Source organism: Idiotropiscis lumnitzeri, chromosome 7 (genome assembly GCF_059441095.1).
Source record: "Idiotropiscis lumnitzeri isolate Australia: NSW breed Sydney's pygmy pipehorse chromosome 7, RoL_Ilum_1.0, whole genome shotgun sequence".
NCBI classification, from domain to species: Eukaryota; Metazoa; Chordata; class Actinopteri; order Syngnathiformes; family Syngnathidae; genus Idiotropiscis; species Idiotropiscis lumnitzeri.
The window spans coordinates 23,128,100-23,141,133 of record NC_142397.1 but is presented as its reverse complement, the minus strand read 5'-3'; the positions used below and the strand labels follow the sequence as shown (position 1 = coordinate 23,141,133).

Below are 13,034 nucleotides of genomic sequence, written 5' to 3'. Positions count from 1 at the left end.
CCTTAGCCATGGGCAACTATAATCTAATTTTCCATCGAGAGAAGTAAAAAATGGCCGCCCTGTCAAACTTAAAAAAAAAAAGAAAGAAAAAAAGCGTAGGGAATGACAATAAATTATTGGAAATGTATTGAGTAAGATGGAAGCATGCGGAATATATAGAATAAAGAGGAATAATATGGAATGATGTTGAGTATCAGGTGTGCTGCCCCAGCACCCTGAGGTGTGTGTGTGTTCTCGTATAACTATCCTTCTCGAGACCTCAACCAGTAAAAACACCTTCTGGATTAGGAGCAATGGATAATTTAGGACCAAAATGTTGGTCCTAAAGTGTGTGTGTGTGTGTGTGCGTGCGTGTGTGTGGGCGTGCGTGTGCGTGCGTGCGTGCTCTTGTTTTGATGACATATCAGGACATTTTTATGATAACACACCTTCAATCTGAGGACTCCCAATCCAAAAATCTTTCATGTCCTAAAATACCACAAATTTCAGAAATCGTGTGTGTGGGGGTGTGTGTGCGCGTGTTTGGGAACCTTGCAGGTTGGTGTGTTTAGGTAGTCGGCAGCTGGGTCTAATTTACTCAATCAGTGCTGCTACTACTTAAGACGCCCAGAAACGCCAAGACATGGCCAGACAGTCTACTCCCTACATGGAATTTGTAGCCATCGAGCCTTTTTGATCTTTGAGCAACCTATTGTGTATTTAAGTAAATTTTACCTAACCTTTTGTCCAACGTCAGATCACCATCCGACTTCATTGATTCCTTGGACCACGCACCGCCAGCCGATCGACATGCCTGCCTGTCTACAAACAGCTTAAGCTCCAAATCAGAGGCCCGCTTACCTCCGATCCCCAATCTACCAACATGTCGCTGGGCACTCAAATAAACCTTCTTTAGACTACAATCCTTCATTCTCTGTGTCTGCATTTGAGTCCTATTCTCGCCCCTTTACACTCCCTGACAGCACAATCTGGCCACTGTTATGGACCCAGTAGAGACCGACCCGCTTTGCCAGACTCTTGCTCCACTGTTGAACCAGCACCAGCTCCAGAGTCAGTTGGCTGCATCACACAGCCATGCACATCCAGCGCTTGCCGGCCCACCCCTCACCGATGTTGGAAGGGAACCGTTTGTGCCTAGGGACATGTCGCACTTTTCTGGTCCAGAGCTCGTTAGTCTAGTCGAACTACAGACCCTGTCATAATCCATCAAACAGGATAGAATCGCCTAACTTATTGGCTGTCTCCGGGGTCCAGCACATGTCGATAAAGCAGGGCTCTTAGAGTGAAGCAGAATTGTCCATCGCATTCAGAACCCTAGCTGCTGAGAGTCGTTTCAAGAACGAAGCACTCCAGGAGATATTTCGGGGCACCCTTAACAATTCCATCAAGAGCGAACTGGCTCCCAGAGACAAGAAATAGAAATAGAAATAGAAATCCCTTTATTGTCATTGTACTCAAGTGTGCAACGAGATTAGAGGGCTCCCCTCTCCAGTGCAATACAACAATAATACAGACAAATACATAAATTAGATAAATAAAGAAGACAATGCAATGGAATTCAGTACTGAATAGGGCATATAGAAACACATCACAATGCTGTTTTGCGAGGTTAGGGTGGTCTCGTGTGTGTGTGAGAGTTCAGTATGGAGATGGCTCTCGGAAAGAAACTGTTTCTCAGTCTATTGGTCCTTGATTTGATGCATCTGTAGCGCCTGCCAGAGGGCAACAGGTCGAACAGGTGTGAGTTTGGGTGGGTATTGTCATTGACCATGTTGAGAGCCCTTCTGAGGCACCGGGCGGTGTAGATGTCCGATAGTGAGGGGAGAGGGCAGCCAATAATCCTTTGCGCTGTTTTGACTGTCCTCTGGAGCCTCACTCTGTCCGCCTCAGTGCAGCCGCTGTACCAGGTGGAGACACAGTACGTCAGCAGGCTCTCGATGGACGAGTGGTAGAAGGCCAGCAGCAGCTTCCTGTCCAGGTTGAATTTCCTGAGGACTCTCAGGAAGTGCAGACGTTGGCGGACCTTCTTTACCACTGCTGTGGTGTTGTGACTCCAAGAAAGGTCATCGGAGATCTGTACTCCCAGGAACTTGAACGTGTGGACCCTCTCCACACACACGCCTTCGATGCAGAGGGGGGGCGGCAGCGTCTTGTTCCTCCTGAAGTCGACGACAATCTCCTTTGTTTTAGCAGAGTTAAGGTGCAGTCTGTTGTCCTTGCACCAAGTTGTCAGTCTCTTTACCTCCTCTCTGTAGGCTGTCTCGTCACCTTCCGAGATCAGACCGACCACTGTCGTGTCGTCAGCAAACTTGACGATGGTGTTGTTGCCGTGGGCCGGGCTGCAGTCGTAGGTGTAGAGGGCGTACAGGAGAGGGCTCAGCACGCATCCTTGGGGGGAACCGGTGCTCAGCATGAGGGTGGAGGACGTGTAGGGGCCGAGCAACACAGTCTGGGGTCTGTTGGTCAGAAAGTCCTTAATCCAGATGCGTGTGAGGGCAGGGAGGCCGAGAGTGTCCAGTTTGGCGACGAGGATGTCTGGGATGATCGTGTTGAATGCCGAGCTGTAGTCCACAAAGAGCATCCTTGCATAGCTCTGCTGTCGTTCCAGGTGGCCCAGCACAACATGCAGAGCAGTGTCGATGGCGTCCTCAGTGGATCTGTTAGCCCGGTATGCAAACTGGTAGGGGTCCAGAGTGGGAGGAAGGCAGTCCCTGATGTGCTGGAGAACCAGCCTCTCGAAGCACTTCATAATGACTGGTGTGAGAGCAACAGGACGGTAGTCATTCAGGTGGACGGCTGGTGACTTTTTGGGGACAGGAATAATGGTGGAAGTTTTCAAGCAGGAGGGGATGACTGCCTGAGCCAGGGAGCGGTTGAAGATCCTGCAGAAAACATGTGACAGTTGGTGGGCACATGCTCTGAGGACCTTGCCTGGTATTCCGTCGGGTCCAGTAGCTTTCCTGGGGTTGACCGCCAGGAGCGCACGCCTCACATCGTGTTCCTCTACGATGAGTGGGGGGGAGTTGGAGCTTGAAGTGCGGGGGTGTGACGGTTGGGGCGAGTCAAAGCGAGCGAAGAAGCAGTTAAGCTCCTCTGCCAGCGATGCACTCGGGTCTACAGAGGTCGTGCTGCTGCCACGGAAGTTGGTGATGCTCCGTAGACCCTGCCACACCTCCCGTGGCCTGTTACTGGCAAGGTGGGCCTCCAGCCTCCCCTTGTAGGTTGCCTTGGCTAGCTTGATGCCTTTGCTCAGGTCAGCACGAGCCACCCTGTACTGGGCTTTGTTGCCTGACCTGAAGGCAGCGTCACGGGCCTTGAGGAGAGAGCGAACCCTGCTGGACATCCAGGGCTTTGCATTTGGGAAGGTCCGTATAGTCTTATGTTGGGACACAGTTTCCATGCAGAACTTGATGTAGTCCAGTACACAATGCGTGTAGACATCAAGGTCCTGATGATCAAAGAGGTCCCAGTTTGTGTCATGAAAGCAGTCCTGTAATTCACTCATGGCGTCGTCACGCCAGGTTTTCACAGTCTTTGTGGTAGGCCTGAATCTGCGCCTGAGAGGGGTGTACGCAGGTGCGAGCTGCAAGGACAGGTGGTCTGACTGGCCGAGAGGGGCGAGTGGGAGGGCTCTGTATGCGTGCTTGATGTTCGAGTACACATGGTCGAGAGTGTTGTCTCCCCTCGTTGGGCACTTGACATGCTGGTGAAACTCTGGGAGTACAGTCTTTAAATTGGCCTTATTAAAGTCTCCCGCTACTACGTGAACGCCATCAGGGTGGGCCCGCTGATGTTTATTGATGACGCACGCGAGTAGCGAGAGCGCCGTGCTAGTGCTAGCGTCGGGAGGGATGTAAACAGCTGTGACAATCACTCCCGTTAGCTCCCTCGGGAGAAAATAAGGCCGGCATTTAACGGACATGAACTCGATGTCGGGGGAAGAGTGCTTCTCGACGATCGTGCTATCGCCGCACCAGTTCTCATGCACGTAAACACAGAGCCCCCCGCCCCTCCTCTTACCGGTGTCCCTCGTCCGATCCGCGCGATGTAGCGAGCGCCCGGCCAGCTGGATGCTAGCGTCGGGGACGTCTGCGTGCAGCCAGGTTTCCGTGACGACGATCACACTGCTATCGCGCACATAGCGGTTTCCCAGGATTTGTAATCCCAGGTCGTCGATTTTGTGGACCACGGATCTGGCGTTGGTGAGGTGCAGACTCGGTAGTGGTTGCCTATGGGGCTGCCGTCGCAGCCGTTGCAAGACACCGGACCTGCAGCCTCGCTTCTGCTTCCTCTCTCTGCGTCGCCTGCGCCGCCTCCCGGCCCCGATGACCAGCCATGGTGAGCCGGGCAGCCTCGCCAGTTCGTTCGGAATTTTGCGATCATAGCAAAATTCCTCTGTGATGGTTATTTCGCATCGATATCCAATGTTCACGATATCCTGGCGGGTATATCGATGTTGTGCCTCAGTTGATGCCAATAAGAGCAAGCAAACACTAATAAAAAGTAAAAAGGAGCACTGTGAGGGGGAGCTGTTAGCCGCTGCGTCCATGCGCGCCGCCATCTTGGACTACAACAGTCTAGATCAGCTCATCGACCGACCTCGCCATTAAGCTTGACTGTCACCCCCGTGAGCGTCAAACAGAGCGTGGTCCAAGCTACCAACCCCCCGACTCGTGCACCTACTCAGGAACAGCCAAGCAAGCCGTCCCTTGAATCGCAGCCTGCGCTGCCTGCCCCGCCACCTGATGTTGGTAGTAAGCCTATGCAGCTTGGACGTAGTTTTTGAATACTGAAAAATTGAGGTGAAGGTCAAAGATTTTGCCTGTTTTGTGGGAGTGCAGACCACCACATAAAACCTTGCCAAACACTACTAGCAAAAGGCTCGACTCACCAATGAGGGGGGAGGTATATGTGAGATGGACTAAATACCTACTCTTTGACCCATTTTAAAGTGTCTGCTGTCCTCCGTTGGAATAGCATGTCCTTGCACATCTCAGCCCTAGTAGACTCTGGAGCAGACAAAAACGTGATCAAACATGCTTTAGTCAACAATCTGGGAATTCCTCAAAAGAACCTGACCACCACAAAGAAGGTCACAGCCCTCAATGCGCAAATTATTTCGCATGTTCATCAAAAGACCTGTCCCCCTAAAAGTATCAGGTAACCACCAAGAGCTTGCCAGTTTTTATGAGTTTGATTGCCTGTAGATTCAGAATTTATTGGGCATGCCCTGGCTAAAAGTTTCTAACCCCAACATAGACTGGATCATCTCATGGAGCAATTTTTGCTACCAGAACTGTTTGTTCTCAGCTGACGAACCCTCTTTTGGTCACCCCCATCCGAACCATCCCTACTTGCACAGTGTCTGTTAGGTTCGGTCGGTGATGAGGAGGTGGACCCAGAATGCGAGGAAGCAGGGCAAAGGGTAAACTAAAGGGAATTTATTAAAGTAATCAAACGAGGACAAACAACGTGGCGTGAACAAGCAAACGGGGCAGGGTGCAAAATAACAAAGACAAACTAAACGTGACTAAACTGGGTCAAGGACGAGGAACAACGATAGTGAACAAATACTGAGGTACGTGAACGAGCGCAAGAACGGGATCGGGAAGCGTCCGTGACAGTCCTGGTATGGAGTAGCAGGAGAAATGTTCCGACACAGAGCTGTCGGGATGAGGTGTTCAAATAGTCCGTTAATCAGGGGAGCAGATGGGAATCAGGTGTGTGATCATTAATGGGGAGCAGGTGCGTGGCTGGTGAGGGCGAGGTGCTGAGGGGAAACGCCCCTACTCGGCTGATCAAAACAAAAACAAAGTGCACATGGCAGGGAGGTGACGAAAACAATAACAAAACCGCATGCACACGAAAACAATAACAAAAACCCTGTCATGCCCGACGCGGATCATGACAGTGTCCCTACGATCTACCAGGACCTTGCCCAGGTGTTAAGCAAACACTGTGCCAGATCTCTGATACCGTGCAGACACTATGACTGTGCTAAAGACCTTCAAACTGGTGTGCCACTCCCTAGCAGTAAGCTTTTTAACATCCCGCTGCCCGAGCGGGAAGCCATGGAGACCCACATCATTGAATCCCTTGCAGCAGGCATTATTAGGAGTCGGCCCAAACTTTACCACAAACTTTAGCCAGCCGTTTTCGCCCGTCGCTGTGTCTTCTCAAATATGTAAGAGTATGATTGCTTGGAAAGCTCTGGAAATTGAGGAAATTGTCTTCCTTCAATTGCCAGTGAGAGTTCGCGAACATAGCGCTAGATTACTCCGCTGGACCCTCTCCCATTGGAGGTGATTGTCTGATGTCACGGTGACGCCGCCTTCAAATAGTACCATTTTCTACTTGAGGCACCTGCGGAGCAGACGTCTTTGCGTCACACCACTCGGCTGAACACCGCAATGTTTTGTGGTCAACGCCCCTCGCCACATACACAATAAGTGGGTCTGATGACCTATCCAGTGCAGGGAGTATCAACACGACAAATTCCAACCGAGCCTATTGCCAAAGGTTACCCTCATTCCCTTTTCTTCTCCCCCCCTCTTGTAATGAGCAAAGATATGGCTTTTCTTTGCAAGATTCATCTACTGAACCAGTGACAAGTCTCAGGGTTCAGCGGTTTACTTGCTAGCTTGTTGCAACTTCAGCACTTCCAAATATGGGCATGCTGGTCACTTCAGTGCTGTCGAAATTCTGTCCATAAAAATTACGAACAGAATCGGTGACAAAGGGCTGCTTTGGCAGAGTCCAACCCTCACCGGAAACAAATCTGACTTACTGTAAGCAATGCGGACCAAACTCTGACATCACAGGGACCAATCAGCCCGGATTAGTGGGCTTGGTACCCCGTACCAATAGGGGGACCACCACCCCGGTCTGCCAATACGGAGGCACTGTCCTTGATGTCCACGCAATGTTGTAGAGGGGTGTCAACCATGACAGCCCCACAACATGCAGAGGCTTTAGGAACTCAAACTTTGCCACAGAGGAGCTTGTTAACCACCTCGGTTATTTCAATCTTAGAGATAGGTGAGTCTACCACGAAGTCTTCAGGTCCTGCTTCCTCAACGGAAGGCGTGTCGGTGGAATTGAGGAGGTCTTCGAAGAATTCTCTCCACCGACTCACAACGTCCCGAGTCGAGGTCAGCAGCACCACATCACCACTATAAACCGTGATAATGAGGTGCTGCTTCCCTCTCCTGATTGCAAACGATTGTCATTACTTTTTAAATATTTTATATATAAAATAATGGGTATTTCATTTATGTGTGGCGGCACAATGGAAGACCCCTCCATGAGTCGTCACCTGACTGTTATGGGGGGGTTTGCGTGTCCCAATGATCCTAGGAGCTAAGTTGTCAGGGGATTTTTGCCCCTGGTATGATCACCCATGTCAAACAGGTCCTAAGTGAGGGTCCAGACATAGCACGGCACACAAGACCATTTACGATGACGACAATATATGGACCTTGTTTTCCTTGCCCGATCGCGGGTCCCTGGGGCCCCCCTCTGGAGACAGGCCTGGAGATAGGACTCGGTGGCGAGTGCATGGTGGCCGAGCCTGCACCCATGGGGCTCGGCTGGGCTCAGCCCGAAAAGGCAACATGGGTCCCCCTTCCCATGGGCTCACCACTTGTCGGAGCGGCCAAAGGGGTTGGGTGACATCTAGCGGGGAAAGAGCCCGAGCTGGTGTGTGAGGCAGAGAAGTTCTGACTAGATGTCGTCGGGCTCACCTCCACACACAGCTTGGGCTCAGGTACCAGTCCTCTTGAGAGGGGTTTGACATTCTTCCCCTCTAGAGTTGCCCAGGGAGAGAGGTGTGCAGGAGGTGTGGGCAAACTCGGGCGCTGTTGAGCGATGGAGGAGTAAGACGTGTTTTACACACCTCTGTTAACTTTCACACTATGTAAACACTAAACCAATGCAAATCCATGATAAGAAACTGTGGGACGACATCTGAAGCTCTACAAATAATAACTATAACTTCAGCGGAAAACATATAATGTCTAAAAATGGAAAACTTTGAAAAAATGACCAGACAGATGCAGGCCCCAACCTATCCTAACCGAAGAGACGCACCTATTCCGGAATTGATGTGCAATGTGGCTGACCCTCCAATACTGGCTGCTATTGCTACTCTCCGTGGCAAAATTGCTTCCACTGATGTATGCATACAGACTGTGTGCACCCAATTGAGAGGTGAATTGGCTACGATGAAAGAGGACATGCTTCGATCACCGCACTTGAAAGTACATCGGCCTCCCGAAGTAAAACGATTGGCCAGCAAGAGAAATCAGTCACAACCTACACCGACGATGTCACGACTCTCAAAACCCAAGTTGCCCGACTGAGTACCGGAATTGATTGTCATGACCCGTGTCGGTCATGTCAGGTGTTTTTGTTATTGTTTTTGTCACGTTCCTTTTCCCATGCCATGTGTGTTTGTTTTGTCAGCTGAGTGGGGCGTTTCCCCTCAGCACTCGTTCCTCAACAGCCATGCACCTGTTTCCCATTACCGTCACACACCTGATCCCCATCTGCTCACTTAATGACTGAACTATTTGAACACCTCATCCCGACAGCTCGGCGTCGGAACATTACTCCATACCAGTTTGTCACGGCCGCCCCCTGATCTCGTTCTCGCTCCCGCTGCTCCATTGAGGACTGTCACGGACGCTTCCCGATCTCGTTCTTGCTCTCGTTCACGTTCATGTCCCTCAGTATTTGTTCACTATCTTTGTTCCTCGTCCTTGACCCAGTTTAGTCACGTTTTAGTTTGCCTTTGTTTGATTCAGTTAATAAATTCCCTTCAAGTTACCCTTTTCCCTGCTTCCTCGCATCTTGGGTCCTTCTCCACCTCGCCGACCGGCGATCCTGACATTGATAAGTCAGAGGAAAATGTGAGGACTAAATAATCACTCTGGCTGTAAAAAAATAAATCAATAAACAAGTCCCTTTTAGCAGCAACAGATCGAAGGAAGTGAGCCGCTAAAGAAGTAGAGTCGGTTATCATTTGTCTTAATTCTAATATGGTTACTCAATAAAGAAAATTAATGCTCTTAAAATTTGGACTGACTCTCCAACATTAATAAGCGCTAAGAACTTAGGCGAGTCTCTTTCGACACCGGGTTAGGAGACGAGAGCGAGTGGACTTTTGCTCTAGAGGCCATATGAGATAAACTGACAATATATACTGTATTTTCCGGACTATAAGGCGCTACCTTTTTTCTAGATTTTGAACCAGCCAGCTACTACAACGGTGCGGCTTTTCTATGGATTTTTATTTCACCAGTAGGGGCGCTCTATAGTTCAGAAAATACACTAAATGTATCTAGATTTTTCTTTCTTTTGGGTCTGTTCTGTTTTTATTATAAAGTTGTTGCCGTGTTAAAAGTTGTTTTAACAATCTGTTTATCTACCTTTATGCGCATTCACAGTAGAAACCCGTTCTGTACATGCAGTAAACAATACATTTTTATCAACAAAGAAAAACTGCGGCTTACAGCCTGGTGCAGCTTGTATATATATATTTTTTTCCAATAACAGTTGCAGCGGCTCATACATGTGTGTCTTATAGTCTGGAAAATGCAATTTAACAATTTAACAAGCAAATTGCGATAATCTGCGTAATATTGATGCTAATTGTTTTTCGTTATCGATCATGATTTTATTGTTCCAGCCCACATGCTAATAGATTTTCCTCCGTGTGGCCCCTGAGCAAACATGAGTTTTCCTGGGAATGGGAATGTAAAGAAATATTGTTGACGTTAAGACTTGTTCAACCGTTTTGAAAGTAAAGACTTACGTGGTGAACTAAAGTCTAAATGTTAGTAGGGGTTCAGACTATTCATTAGAAACCCGGGAGAATACATTTTGATCAATATGACATAAGCAATTTATAATGTCAGAAAGAGTATAGAATTGTACATAATCATTTACATGCAAGCGCTAAGGCATTTGCAACTTCCTCAAATGAAAAGTTGCCGTTTTTTATGTGCACAAGTGGCAGAATGATATGAACATGAATGTGCGATGGAAAAAAATATAAAAACATGCTTTACAAGGTGTCAGGTGGCATGTGGGCATTTCTCTCGATGTGTTGGTGTTCTTCCTTGTGCAAGCTTAATACTTAATACTTAATCAATTAATAATTGATAGATAACCAAACGGTATATTTTATAGCAAATCAGAAACACAAACGGATACATTGATCGAACTTTTTTCATTCTATTGAGATTGACCCTTTGCTGTAACAACACTTCTCAGACCCGGTCTTTTTTTTTCTTTAAAGAAAACAACTGAGTATTCTGATGAAGCTATCCACACCCTGGCACACACACACAGACCCACACACACATGCCATTTCCCGTTCACGAACAATTCGGTGATTGAATATGATGTCATTTCCCGTTCACATATGATTCAGTGCAAGAAAGTGATGTAATTTCCCATTCACGAACGAGTCGGTGAGAAAATGTAATATAATTTCTCGTTCGCCAACGATTCATTGAGTGAAAGTGCTGTACTGCCATTCTCGTTCATACATTAGGGCTGCAACATTTTTGATAGAAATAATAACAATACAAATGCACAAATTCCAATTACTGCAATATCAGGATGAGCACAAAAGTTTTTTTTTTAACTCACTTCATCCGTTACTGGCGGGTGGGGTCATGTTGAGAAGGGGAGCGCGAACAACTCAGTGAACAAATCTTTTGAACGATTCTTATGATGAACAGATTCTAATGATTCAGTTGACAAACAATCTTAAAAGCTCCTAGCTGGGGAAAGTTCATGATCACAGCATGTGACTAAACGGACCAATTGAGAAAGAGAACACACATTGTACGTTCAGCAACAATGTCTGACTTATGCACGGCATGTGTTGTAGACGTGTCGTAGACGTGCTCTGCAGCACAATAGGTTGGTCACATGACATAATGCAGCTGTTGTCAGGAGTATAAAGAGCCCTTTTTGGGAATTCAACTTGAACTACAATGGGGAACAGGGAAGAAATGTATGTTCGACTCCAATTGCCACCTCTATTTTTAGGCATGATGGCATGGTGGGCTTGTAGTTTTTAGACATATGTGTACTTTTGGATTTCCTTCACAGAAACCAAAGCCTGGTGCATAATAATCACAGTCCAACGGTAGTGGCCTGATGATCAGGCCCACATTTGGCTTAGAAACTGAGAACAAAAAACATTCATATGAATAGAAATATAAATATAAATGGGAAGGAAATAGGAAAACTCAGGCCTACTGCACACTGACTTGTGTGATAAAGTGTATGGACTTGATGAAGTAACAATCATGTTCATACACTATGGTGCAGAACTTCAAGAACTGTAAAAATAAATGCAAACTTCTCAGTGAAGAATGACCTGGGTTCCTTACGCAAATATAAATTTTTCTCGAACACACATATGTTCACACGAACATGTACTGTTGCAAGATACCCCCCCCCCCCCCCCCCCCTGTGGACAAAGTGTAGACATGTGGCCCGGAAGCTCTCCTTTGAAGGCAAAGTGTTATCCTTTAATGTCTGCTATCCTCTCATCACAGCTAAAAGAAATGCATCTTTCTCTACAAATATCTTCCCGATTGATGCAGTGCTTCTCAATTCTTTTCTGTCACACCCCCCCTCCCAAAAAGAAAACAATTTGCGCCCCCCCACCCCGCCACAATGGGGTTTTTTTTACATTTTGTACTAAAGTACATTTCCTTTGTATATTGATGTTAGATTATGTCAATAAAATGTCCCTTAGCAAAGCTAAATTGGTAAGAAATTGAATTTTGAGAACTATTATTGAGACGATCTCGAAACTCAGTTCTCTGTGGTGCAAATATTGATGAGATGATAAATAGATGATAAATATTTACTATACGTTTGACATCAAACCCCTTCCAACCCCATCCGTTTCCGTGTTCCGGTCTGAGAACGACTGCTAAATTGCTAACATAGCCGTCGACTTATTTTATGTTTCAATACATAATGATTACAATACAACATTTCTGTTCAGAGCCGCTGGCACTCCGCCCAAACGCGGTTCGAGTCAGACTTCTGTTAAAAGTCGAGCGTACATCAAAGCACTCATGACTGTAATTCATTTTAGCGATTAGCATGCTTAGCGCCTCCTCATTCGCCACCTCGTTTAAAACGCTACTTGTTAGTGGGGTGATTTATTTGTCATTACGCAGCTTGTTGCTGCTGCTGTGCACAGATTTCTATTTAGCACAAATAAAACTCACACTGCTGCGGCGCAAGATAGCTTGGCGCCGAGTATTCCAGTAGTGGCGAAAGAAATGACTTCCGGGACAACGAGCGGCAGGGTGACGCTTTTTTTTTTTAAATCAGTACTGCGTGACCTATTGCGTAAACTCGGGGCACAAACCTCAGCGTTGTCTCAAAATTGCTTAGCCTGAGATTGCAATTTCGGTCCCAAAATGATCGTTTAGCCGTACTACGGCGGAAAAAAAGCATGTCCCCCAGAGTCCCCACTATTTGAGAATCACCGGATTGATGTCTATTTAAGAATTGAGTTGAACACGCAGAAATAAAACAAATAAGCCACAAAGAAGACACAATTATTTTATGCTTTTGAAAATTCCAAAAATAAAGCAAAAGTATGAAGATCAGATGACACACAGCCAGAAAACGTTGAGTCAAATCAATTATATTTTAGAGTTGCCATAAAATGTACTGTATGTAACACTTGCTTGCATTATTACATTATGGTTTTAAATGTTGACTAAATATTAAATTATAAAATGTTAAATAAATGCAGATGTCATATTTGACTTCAACAAGGTTTTGACTTTGCCCATGGTACAGAAAACTAATTAAAAGATATATTTATGGACCATTTGCTTCAGAAACCTGTGATTATTTACACTAGTATATTAGAGGTCAAGGAGTGTCACCAACTAAAGTGTGCTTACATGTCTCTTTTCATTTATTTGTAAAAAGTAGTAGTAGTAAGCCAAAACAGAGCTAAAAATAAACAACAAAAGCACTTTTGC

General features: G+C 46.8%; 1 protein-coding gene across 16 annotated transcripts in view; it reads right to left on the bottom strand.

Moving 5' to 3' along the window:
- bcas3 (BCAS3 microtubule associated cell migration factor) overlaps positions 1-13,034 on the bottom strand; it is a 474,526-nt gene that overhangs the window by 314,408 nt on the left and 147,084 nt on the right. The gene's annotated exons all lie outside the window — the stretch shown is intronic.